This window comes from Patella vulgata, chromosome 2, assembly GCF_932274485.2.
Source record: "Patella vulgata chromosome 2, xgPatVulg1.2, whole genome shotgun sequence".
NCBI lineage: Eukaryota > Metazoa > Mollusca > Gastropoda > Patellidae > Patella > Patella vulgata.
In genome coordinates this window covers 17,446,849-17,458,344 of record NC_065880.2, presented here as the reverse complement: position 1 = coordinate 17,458,344, position 11,496 = coordinate 17,446,849, and positions in this window count along the sequence as shown.

Genomic DNA, 11,496 nt, shown 5'->3' with positions numbered 1-11,496 from the left:
GTGCTCATTAATTGTGTTTAGTATGGAGATGTTTGTACGTAGTTTTAGAGTATAAAAGGCAACGCTGAAATCTGTTAAAATGTGTTTAAAGTATTTCTGTAGTCTTTACCTTCAGTTCATAAGATACACTGGTACAAGAAGATAAACAAGTGTACAACACGTACATAAATAAACTCCGTATATAAACATGGATCTATAAGAAAGTCAAAGTTGTGAAGACCTAGGTTAATAGTTCGATTTTGCATGATACATACTCCCTTTTATAAAATCATTTTAAATTTGGATATGATATTATATATAGAATATGCATATCTATGACTAAAACAAATATATCCTTGTCGGTCACTTTTTGCAATACTTTGGGTGCTATTGACAATAAACGCTCTTAAATTGCCTGGTCTTGTCGGTGATTATTAGATAGACAGCATAAAACGAATACGCTACAACTAGCCTGTGACGGTTGCAAAATCATAATCTAATCCGTTTTCCTGATTATTCATTACTTCATTCCACTACCGACATCTATACCCGTTCTTAATAGCCTACAAGTCATAGATTGGCTGAAAGATTAAAGTTATTTCAACGCCTGTATAAGAGCTTCTTTGAACGTTCTTTAAAAAAAGTGTTGTCCAATGTTTATTGATAGAATGGACAAGAATGTTAATATTGTGTACACCCCATTAATTAGCATCATTATCGATAATTAACACATTCTCAGTCAGCCATTTATTTACTTATTAAATAAAACCCCTATCGGATTACAGAATTATAATCCTTTTATTTATGGTTTATCAACAGAAACCAAACTGTATAATGATTAATTATTTGGCGTTGTAATCTTCACAACAATTCTAAACAACTATAATTGAGATGTTGATAAATACGACCCTGTTACTAAGACACAACTGGTATGAAAAATTAACAAAAATTGTATGAAGGTCTTTTTTCTAATATTATAAGGTGCATAATTAGACATGAATTTTGCCCTGGCAGTGATGTCACCGTCTTTTTATTGTATACGCCCTGTCTTCATAAAGTAGGACGTCAAATCCCATTCCATCTCCTTATTACGTTGTACACGTTCCGTCTTCTTAATGGGGGTCACGGTGGCTAAGTGGGTGAGACGCTGGCTCGCTAGCCTGGAAGTCGGGTGTTCGATCCCTGCATTGGCCGAGAAAGTTCATCCAGATTTTCCGGCCTGATTCCGCCTTGTCAGGGATGCTGGACGGAGGGCCTGGCAAGGACAGCTGTCTAGTCATTCAGATGAGACGAAAAACCGAGGTCCCGTGTACACATTGGCGTGCACGTAAAAGATCCCTTAACAGTTGGAATTCGATATAAGAGTAGGCCGTAGTGCCGCTGTCCTGGCAAAATTTCCCTCATAGCACACTGTATGGCATATATGCCCGTCTTCATTAGCCCAGTTAGGGGCAAAACAGTAGGACGTTAAACCTCATTTCATTTCCGTCTTCATAAAGTAGGACATTCTTATTACTTTGTACGCGGAGCCCCAACTTTTCGTCCCATTCGAACAATTTGGCATGCAAGCGGGCATGAAAATTCCGAACAACATTGACAATAATTAGACCAGGTAAATCTGGCATTTTTTGTAAAATTATCCAAGCAACTATAATATCATTCATGACCAAAGAAATTATGAATTTGCAGATATAATTGTATTTAAAAAAACTGAATGAATGTAATCTGCATTGGTTACCCGATAAGTTTTTTTACATATATTTATAATATATATCGCAGAAGTGTACTCGAGGAAACGGCTATGTCTGGAGAAAATTCTCCCCATATTGCACACGTATTATAATCACAAAATAAAAATCATTTTAGTATGAAAATGATCGAGGTAATGTGTTGTCAATATTTTCCTTGCAAAAAAAATATCTGTGCTAATGTACAGACAGTACAGACAACACAATTATATACACATTCCTTGAGTAGATAAAGATGATAGAAATGGACGTTGTTGATACTTGCACATAAAACAAATAAAGCTATGCATGGGTTTAGAGCAACATTTTTATTTAAGACGGCTGTATGCCATTCATGGTGCCCTCTTGTGATAGTCAGTGACCTTCAGGAATAGAAAACAATACCCTTTAATCACCCTTTCACGTCTTTTATCTATTTGTTTCAAGTCTTATCACATGGCAGTGTATTCCGAGTATGCCAGACAGTAAAGATGCTTCAAGTCCAGCCTAAACAGACAATTAATATCGTCCAGATAGATACCACGCACAATGTCTTATTATTGTAGCCTAATGTATTTATTGCCAGAGGGGGCCGTTAAAGTACCATAAATATACGCTCTCAAATCTTAAACCTTTGCGCAAATTATAATTAAATTCTCCAATGAATTTTAATTTTCGGGGGTACGGCTAAATTTATATACGCCAATGTGTGTATTACTACAGTGACCAAGAAGTGCATTATAAATAAACCGAAACGATTAATTAAAATATGCACACCAGAAGCCAGCTCATTTATCCATAGCGATTTTGGTTTAAGTTGGGATTGGCGAATAACCAAATATCTAAATCTATCCACCGTTTGAATCAAACTATTTCCTCAAGATGGAAAATTTAACTTAACTCTCTAGATCCACACGTTCTGTCCCTCAATAATCTTTTATATATGAGTCCATTAGACTTTAATGATAACTTTAGCTGATTCGTTCCTTCACTATTCGTGGGTCTTCTGTTTATAGATTGTGCATAAAAAAATTCTGTGGGTATAAAGTAAACCTTTTTATCGTGGGGCCGTGACATTTTTCATTAAACATATCGACATTCTCATCGCCATTGTTTGCTATTTGTTCTAGCCCTATACACAAGTAATTTATGCAGTTTTGAAGAAACAATAACAACCATTCATTTTAATCCACAGAATCATTCACAGTAGTATCCTTCTAAAATATATATATTGTCTTTGTCTTCGGTACTGTGTATGTGAAATTTTAATTATCTACGATCACTCACCGAATCAAGTTGGTGATATATTTGAAGGTTTATTAATTAAACTGAATTAATAGCATTTATTGATTGAAGCAGATAATACAGTTCACAATCTTGTGTAATATAATTAGTTCTGCATGGGCAACGTGTACGCAGGTTTCTGCAATCTTTACCAATCAGATGATACAATTTACATATTAAAAATAACACCGAAAACAAAACCACGATCGTGTTATCATTAAATTGTATTCTTTCATATTTCTGTTGATATCAATATTGTAATATAAAATCTCTTTATTTTGAGTGGAAAATAATCATTTGGTCGTGGGAATTTGCAAGGATAGCATTTACCCCTTCTTATGGCTTTTGTGTGTTTAATATTCACAATATTCCCTTGTCAATTCGATGTTTGTCAGTAAATGTATATATTATAATTCAATTGTATTCAACAATGGTGTGACCTTCTACACCGACACTTTACCTGACCGGCCAAACTAACCACAGCCCCTTAAGCAATAAGTATACTGAGAAACAGATGAACTATATGAAATAAATGCTATTCTTTTGTCTATTGTTATTTCTGTTTGATGTGAAATCAATACATATCGATGTCCGTGATGTGCGGGGTCCACGCGTCCATTAATCTGCTTTCAGAAATGTAAATAGCTTCTGTTCCGGAGTGCACACAGCTGTTGTATATTGTTAATAATGTCATGCACGTGCGATAGTTATCAAAAACTAACCTGATTCATCAAAGGCAATAATCGATACAGGTTGTAGGAATTGACCGTGAACAAATATTTAATGACAAAATCTTTATAAAATATATTACATATGTTGTCTTGGATTTAATTGTATTTTTATAAATGGCTCCATTCGACAAAGTTACGACATCTTGCAAATTTAACGCCAAAGAATGCAGTCTGTGAATAAATTAAATGTTCACGTCGATAGAATTCAATTACAGTCCTAGCAGATAATTTCTTTTCATAACCTGTGGTAAGAAAGTAATTCTCCAAAGCTTTAATATTACAAATTCTTTTATACCGTTTTTCTTTAGAGATGAATGATTGATATTCTCTAAATCTTTAAATATTGTACTAGCATTATACTAAAGGAGCTAAATCGCTAATATTTTGGATCTAGAAATTGACACAAATGGGTCGCAACGCATATAATAATGTGATGTGAATGTATATAAACTGATTTACATTCAATCGTTTCTGTTTTTACTGCAATTTCTAATCAGTTACGTTCGGCGAAATACGCCAGAAGTCTCAATCGAATGGCAATCTCTAGCGTCTGGTTATTCCACTCTATACCGTTAGTATTTATTGCGCATGCTCTCCAGATAAGAATATGGCGTCACCGTTTCACATGACTTGTGGAATATATCTAGCCTCTTTTTACGAGTCCCTTGTTAAAAATGGCACTGAAAAGCACCATGGTACACGATTACCAACGGTAAAATGTTTATTTTGTCTTAATTATTGGATATCAGAAGCCCATCTTTCCCCCGTAAGGTCACAATATCAATGTTCATTTAAATTGACAAATAATTCGTGTTTTCAATGTCGAAGATTTTGGATGATATTGAGTTAGAGACTTAGCTACTTTAAATCATAATGAATATACATATTATACGAAAGTATAACACAAATTCGTTAGCTAAGTGAACTCCTCAAATGAGATGTGGTACGAGGAGTTCTAGTTAGGATGAGCATACCCTGTCCCAACACGACATCCACCAGTACTGTATCAATATACATTAACCATAGTGCTACAAGATACAATATATAATACACATTACAATATACAATATATAATACACATCACAATATACAATAGACAGTATGTTACTGCCAGTCAATCTATACACATCATATAGTACAATATACAATAATAAAGGTGTTTCTGTTAATATACATAAAGTCATAATACACATGGCTATTGAAATATACAAAAAAGTGTTTTGTTTTTATAACGTATTGCTTATGTTGGAATGGATTCCAAACCCTGACTTTAATTCTAAACAGCGTCCGATTTAAACAAATTACAGCTTATAGGGCCTTACAATCCGCTGGTTCCTCACAAAATTTCCTTCTGGTGTAAGTTTTTAAAATGGGTCCTCCAAGCTGGACCGGTATATCACTTGATTATTAGAGTGGACGTTTAAAGCTATTTCCCTCAACACAACGAACATACAAATGCCATTTTCTACTGGTTTTCTTTTATTCCCTATTTTCATGTTTGGGTGGGTGGGGGGAATGGTTGATTATCTGTGATAGTATATTGTATGGAAGCGGACGTTAAACCCAATCACGTAGTGGTAGTAATACCCTGTTTGTTAAAGATACTCGTTGAAAATTATAGACCATATTCAGGTTAAACACAAGAGATGAAACACGTAAGAGATTTATTGATTGGCTGAATGACCAATCATGAAGTCAATAGTAAAAAATCAGATTAAATAGAATTGTAACTCGTGCTCCAGTATATAAACAAGTTGAGATCTTAAATCTAAACTATGTCAACATTTGACGGCCAAAAGTTAAGTATTGACACAAAGATCATTTTGTGTTAGCATGGTCTCATCCCAACTTGTACATTTTAATATGTCGATCTAGAACTGTTCTAGTAATGTTGAGTTCGAAACTTCTCGTATTTATGTTAACTACGGGTATGTAACTCGAAAAGTGTTTTCCACTTGCTAACTGAGCCTAAAATATATCTGTTTTGGTAGCAAACATAACGTGTAACTTGAATACACGATTCCTGTGAATACACGAACCAACGAACACATTATCCTTGTTGAAATGCACTGTAATGTAATGTCTTCAACTGATCATTTTGGCGTTTAGCAACAAGTGGTGAAAACGACACAGGGTATGCCTATTATTTCCATAAGATCTGATAGAGATAGTATCCTCTGGCAGTTTCACATAGATGGTTTAAAGTAGCTAAGTCTCTAACTCAATATCATCCAAAATCTTCAACATTGAAAACACAAATTATCTGTCAATTTAAATCAACATTGATGCTGTGATCTTGCCGGGAAAAGATGGGCTTCTGATATCCAATATTTAAGACAAAATAAACATTTTACCATTGGTACACGAATCGTGTACCATAATGCGTTTCAGACCCAGTTCTAGCAAGAGACTCGAGGAACGAGGCTAGACACATTGCACCAAACCAAACGGTGTTTTTATAGACTGGAATAGCCAGGCGCTAGAAATTTGCATTCGATTGAGACTGCTGGCTTATTTCGCGGAACATAACTGATTTGAAATTATAGTAAAAACGGAAACCATTGAATGTATATCAGTTTATTTACATTCATATTACAGTATTAAATGAGTTCCGACTCACTTGTGTCAATTTCTAGGTCCCAAATGTTAGCGATTTAGCTCCTTTAATGTTAGCACTTAGTGTACGTTGTTGACAGACTGGGGATAGGAGCCCCCCCCCCCCCCCCGAGTCTGGCCTAGTGCGTGAGAAACCTGATGGTAAATAGTGGCACGGTGCTTTCTAGAGTGTACCCTGGTTACCAAAACCTTCAGAGACTACAAACCACATGTTTCTAGAATTGGAACAATTTGCGTTTGACAATCTAGCCAATACATCAAAAACGACAAAAAGGGCACCCAAACTACTTAAGAACTATAAAGTCTTTAGGGGCCCCGACGGGCCCCGAGTGTACCATACTCGGTCCATCGCTGGAAGGTCATCGTTCGGCCTCCTGGTTATAGACTAGTTATGTCACGATATTGCACGGAATTGACAGGATTTTGTCTTATTCATAAACAGGGCCGAGGGAGCAGAAATAAAGTCTTCGGTGGAATTTTCCACAATGATTGACACCCGAACCAAAAATACTGGGCACATATCTGTGGAATAGAATTACTGAGCAACGTTTCAACTAGCTTATACCTAGAGGTATCGAATTCTCTAAAATTGTATATATAGCATGACTACTTTAAAAATCGTTCGTATGAGCCAGACTAACTGGTTTTCAGGTATTATTTATACTAATTCCCATTTGCGTAGTTCACATTCCTAATTTACCATTGTTGTTAAACCATTTAGTTGGGTAATTTGTTAAGAAATAACACTTTAGTGTGTACTTAACAAACGGGTTAATCCTTCGATTAAATAATACCAAACTTACAGTATAAAGTAGTTTCACTCGCTAATATTTGCGTTTTAAACCTTTGCTTAGTTGTTCCAAAAGCTACAATAGGTAGGAACTTAAAAATACTGTTTTAGCGATACTTGGTGGGATTCAGCTGTACCGTTCAAATGGACATATTTACATTTGAGACAAGTATGTAAACTCATTGCTGTGATACAGTCGTTTTTATTTTATATATTAGGGTCTTTCACATTTTGTATTAAGTGGGTACTTTTCTTTTAGATTTAAAAAACAATCTAAATAGGCAAGTTATTCGGAATAATTAACATTTATTTTCTTGTCGAATTTGTTTCTAACAAATTAGATTTGTAAAAGGTTTCTTAACCCAAACTTGCCGTTGTATGGATTTGCACCTACTGCCAGCGAAATATAACCGAATTTCATATAAACGAATGATCCGCCTTGAAGTGGTAAAGTAGCTGTCCATCCTCAAACTCTATACCCATTTTTATATACGACGTATTTATACGGGAATATGCGTAGGACATGTCCGACATATACGGACGAAACAGCATCCTTCGCGTAGATCCCGAGAGTACGCCTTTCTTAGATCTGAAACAGATCCTCTCGGGGGCGGATCCTGAGGGGGAGGGGGGAGTTGAGTGTTAAATTCGTGTGCTTTATCGTCTGATGGTCTTCTATCAGTTATAAAAATTCAACCAAGGGCATGATTTCTACCCAATCCGGACAGTAAAACCAATCAGAGCTGTTTAAAAGTCATAATATAGTATGGTTACATGATAACTGAAACCCAACCGACCCCCCCCCCCCCCACAAAAAAAAAAGATACATTTTATCAGGAACCTCTCCCCCCCCCCTCCTGCCAAAATTGCTGGAACCTCCCCTGCTCATTTTCAGGGCCTCTTTGACAAATTTGGTCAAATTAAGCAGGTTAATAGTATAAATAGTAATTATTTCTTTGCAATAGAAATGAATTAGACACTGTATTAACTTCATTGCACACTAGCAATCGATTTAAATTCACAGTAAATGTAAATAATCTGGGCTTTTTTGGTCAGGGAATGAGGTAAATATTTGTACCTTTTGTTTGTTTTGTTGATCATTCAGACTGGGTTCACGTGATGTGAGATAAACATTATCTCGATCAAAAGTATCTAAACAGTCAACAGTGATCATTTTATTGTATAATCAGATAGAGAGAGAGGGTAAGAGGAAGGGGGGGGGGCAAAATCGCCGATCCTATTTCCCCACTCCCTTTTCACGTTCCTATATAAATGTGTCTTCTTTTCTGCAGACAACTTCCAACACAGTAATTTATGTATTTTACAGCAGCCCGAATTGGGCAATATTTTCCAGGACCTTACTCAGTTTTTAAGGAAGATAAACCCCTATTCTTTGACACCTGGAATGGACACAAATAGGTCGTAACGCATATAATAAAGCAATATGAATGAATATAAACTGAATTACATCCAATCGTTTATGTTTTTACTGTAATTTCTAAACAGTAATATTCGGCGAAATATGCGAAGAGTCCACATTGAACGAGATACTAACTCGTTCAAACGAGATACTAACTCGTACAAACGAGATAATTAATTCGTTCAAACGAGATACTAACTCGTGCAAACGAGATACTAACTCGTGCAAACGAGATACTAACCCGTTCAAACGAGATACTAACTCGTTCAAACTGATTAATATTAATATTTTTGTTTGGCACTAATGGGCCTTCGTAAATATCCAAATCTTACACCACTCACATGTACAAATGTTCGAGACCTGTGTGACCTGTCCTGGGCAAGTGGTCTTTGCTAATAATACAAGCGGTTGTCATGCAAGAAACGCTCACATTTTGCAAACTTTAGATAGAAATAAGCTAAACAAGCTTGCCAACACTTTGCAAGAGATGGACAGAGAACAAGCTAAAAAAGGCGATTTTTCGGACAATCTGGGGTCATAATCCAGGAAGTTATTGTCCGATATATTTTGGATATAAACATATAATTTTTAAGTTTCTTCAAATTCGGATGAAAATTGTGACCACTGGAGTGTCTACAACCTAAACACGCGATTTTGCGTACCATCAGGGGCCATAATCCATGAAGTTAAGGTCCGATACATGCCAATAACAAAGGAACCGAGATCTTTGGGATTTAAACCTATATTTCAAGTGTCGTCAAAATCGGATAAAATTGTGAACGGACAGATGGACGTCAAGATGGGCGACGGCTATGTAACACCACATGAAAATGTGAGCGTATGAAAATGGTGTACCGTTCGAGGTGCAAAGGGACATTTTGATATTTTGTTTATAACGGACAGCTTTCTAGGGCGAGGTATTTATTATTATTATTATTATTATTATTATTACAGCATATTTATAGTGCGCCCTTTATATAACATGTTCAGGGGCACTTTACAAAGTGACAATATAATCATAAATAAACAACAAGATTATGGACATGTTAAAACGATTGTATACAGAGTCAGTTAAAAACCTGATTAAATAAATGTGTTTTAAGTTGTTTTTAAAAGAATATAGAGATGTACACTCCATATTCCATAAAACAGGTGCTTGATAACTAAAAGAGCGCTAGTTGAACAGTTGTGGGCTGGCTTTAAAAGTAGTTCATCTGATGTACGTAATGTTCGGCCAGGTGTATAAAGTTCTAAAAGATCTGAGAGGTAAACAGGAACTAAATTATTTAAACATTTAAAAGTAAGTAATCAAATCTTGGATGGCTGAATGGTTAGCGTGCGCTGTATCATAAAGTCTGTCATTGAGTCGACTGGCGTGGTTTCAAATCACCGGTTGTACGTGACAAGGAGTAGGGTCGCCTGTCCATCCTCGTGGGTTTTCTTCGGGTCCTCCGGTTTCCTCCCACTGCTAAAGACCCCTACGCGCAAGCGAATTATTGAAATAAAATTAAACCATATGTTAGTCCCGAAATGACCTAGTTTGTGTCGAGTAGACGTTAAACCCCATTTCTCTCTCTCTCTCTCTTTCTGATATTAATAAAGAACAATTTACAAATATTATTTACTTGAGCTCCCATAAGCACAAAACTATCAAAGATTGCATCGATGTTACGAGCAGAATAAGATGGAAATATATCACAATTACCAATTACAACAGGGGGGTTATCATGTGCAAATTTACTTAATTGATGCCTTGAGCCTAATAACAGATATTCGGTTTTATCATCATTCAATTTTAGAAAGTTCTTTGACATCCATTTTCTAATTTCACTAATACAGTTCTCAAGGTGCAATTTTGATAAATTGAAAGAATATGGACAATTAGGTGTGAATGAAATATATAATTGAGTATCAAAGGCATACAAATGATAGCTGAGACCATATTTTCTGACAATATCACCTAATGGTGACGTATAAAGGGTAAATAAAATCAGCCCAAGAACAGAACCTTGAGGAACCCCAATGACAAAACAGATTCAGACGACGATTTACAATTAACTAAAATGCACTGTTTTCAACCTCAAGATAGCTTTCTAAAAGATTTAATGCTGAGCCACAAATACCGAATTTAAAATGAAGTCTACGTTAAAATAATAGAATGATCCACCATGTCAAAAGCAGCAGATAAATCTAATAAAATTAAAAATGTACATTTTCTATTATCAATTTCCATTAAGATATCATTTTAAACCCGGGTTAAAGCTGTGTCGGTACTGTGAAATTGTTTATAAGCACATTGAAATGGTTCATACAAACAGTTATCATCAAGATGGGCCTTTATCTGAGAAGCAATAAATTTCTTTAATATTTTAGAAATAAAACTCATCACATTTCGTTATTTGAACGATCCTGGTGAGAATTATAATATTGTTAGGCACAGGCAACGGTTATTTAGACTACGGTATGTTTATCAAGCAAGCTAACATTAGGAATACACATTCGATCTGCATTAGTTTACTGACGTAAAATGCACGCATACAAAATTGACTTGATAACAGAAAATGTACATGTTCAGGACAAGACCTGCCGCAAAACAAAACAACCCAAACCCCTGTTCTGACAAATCAACAGGACTGTGCCCTTATCAAATATACAGGCCGCCCACATATGGCGGCCCAGGGCAAAAGTTTCAGTGACGTCTCTCGCCCATAGGGCTGGACAATAATTTCAATAAATCAATATATGTAAATTTTATTGACAACATTTTTTTACCATTAAAAATACGGCAATAACCAAATAATATATTGTTTGACTCTACATTATCGCCATTTCTCCAACAATATTCTTTCAAAGATTATTGTTTTTATTGAAACAAAGTATAAATCAGATTGGTCATACATAAGAATTACACTCTTAAAAATGTATATATGTTTGTAATTCACTGTCTGT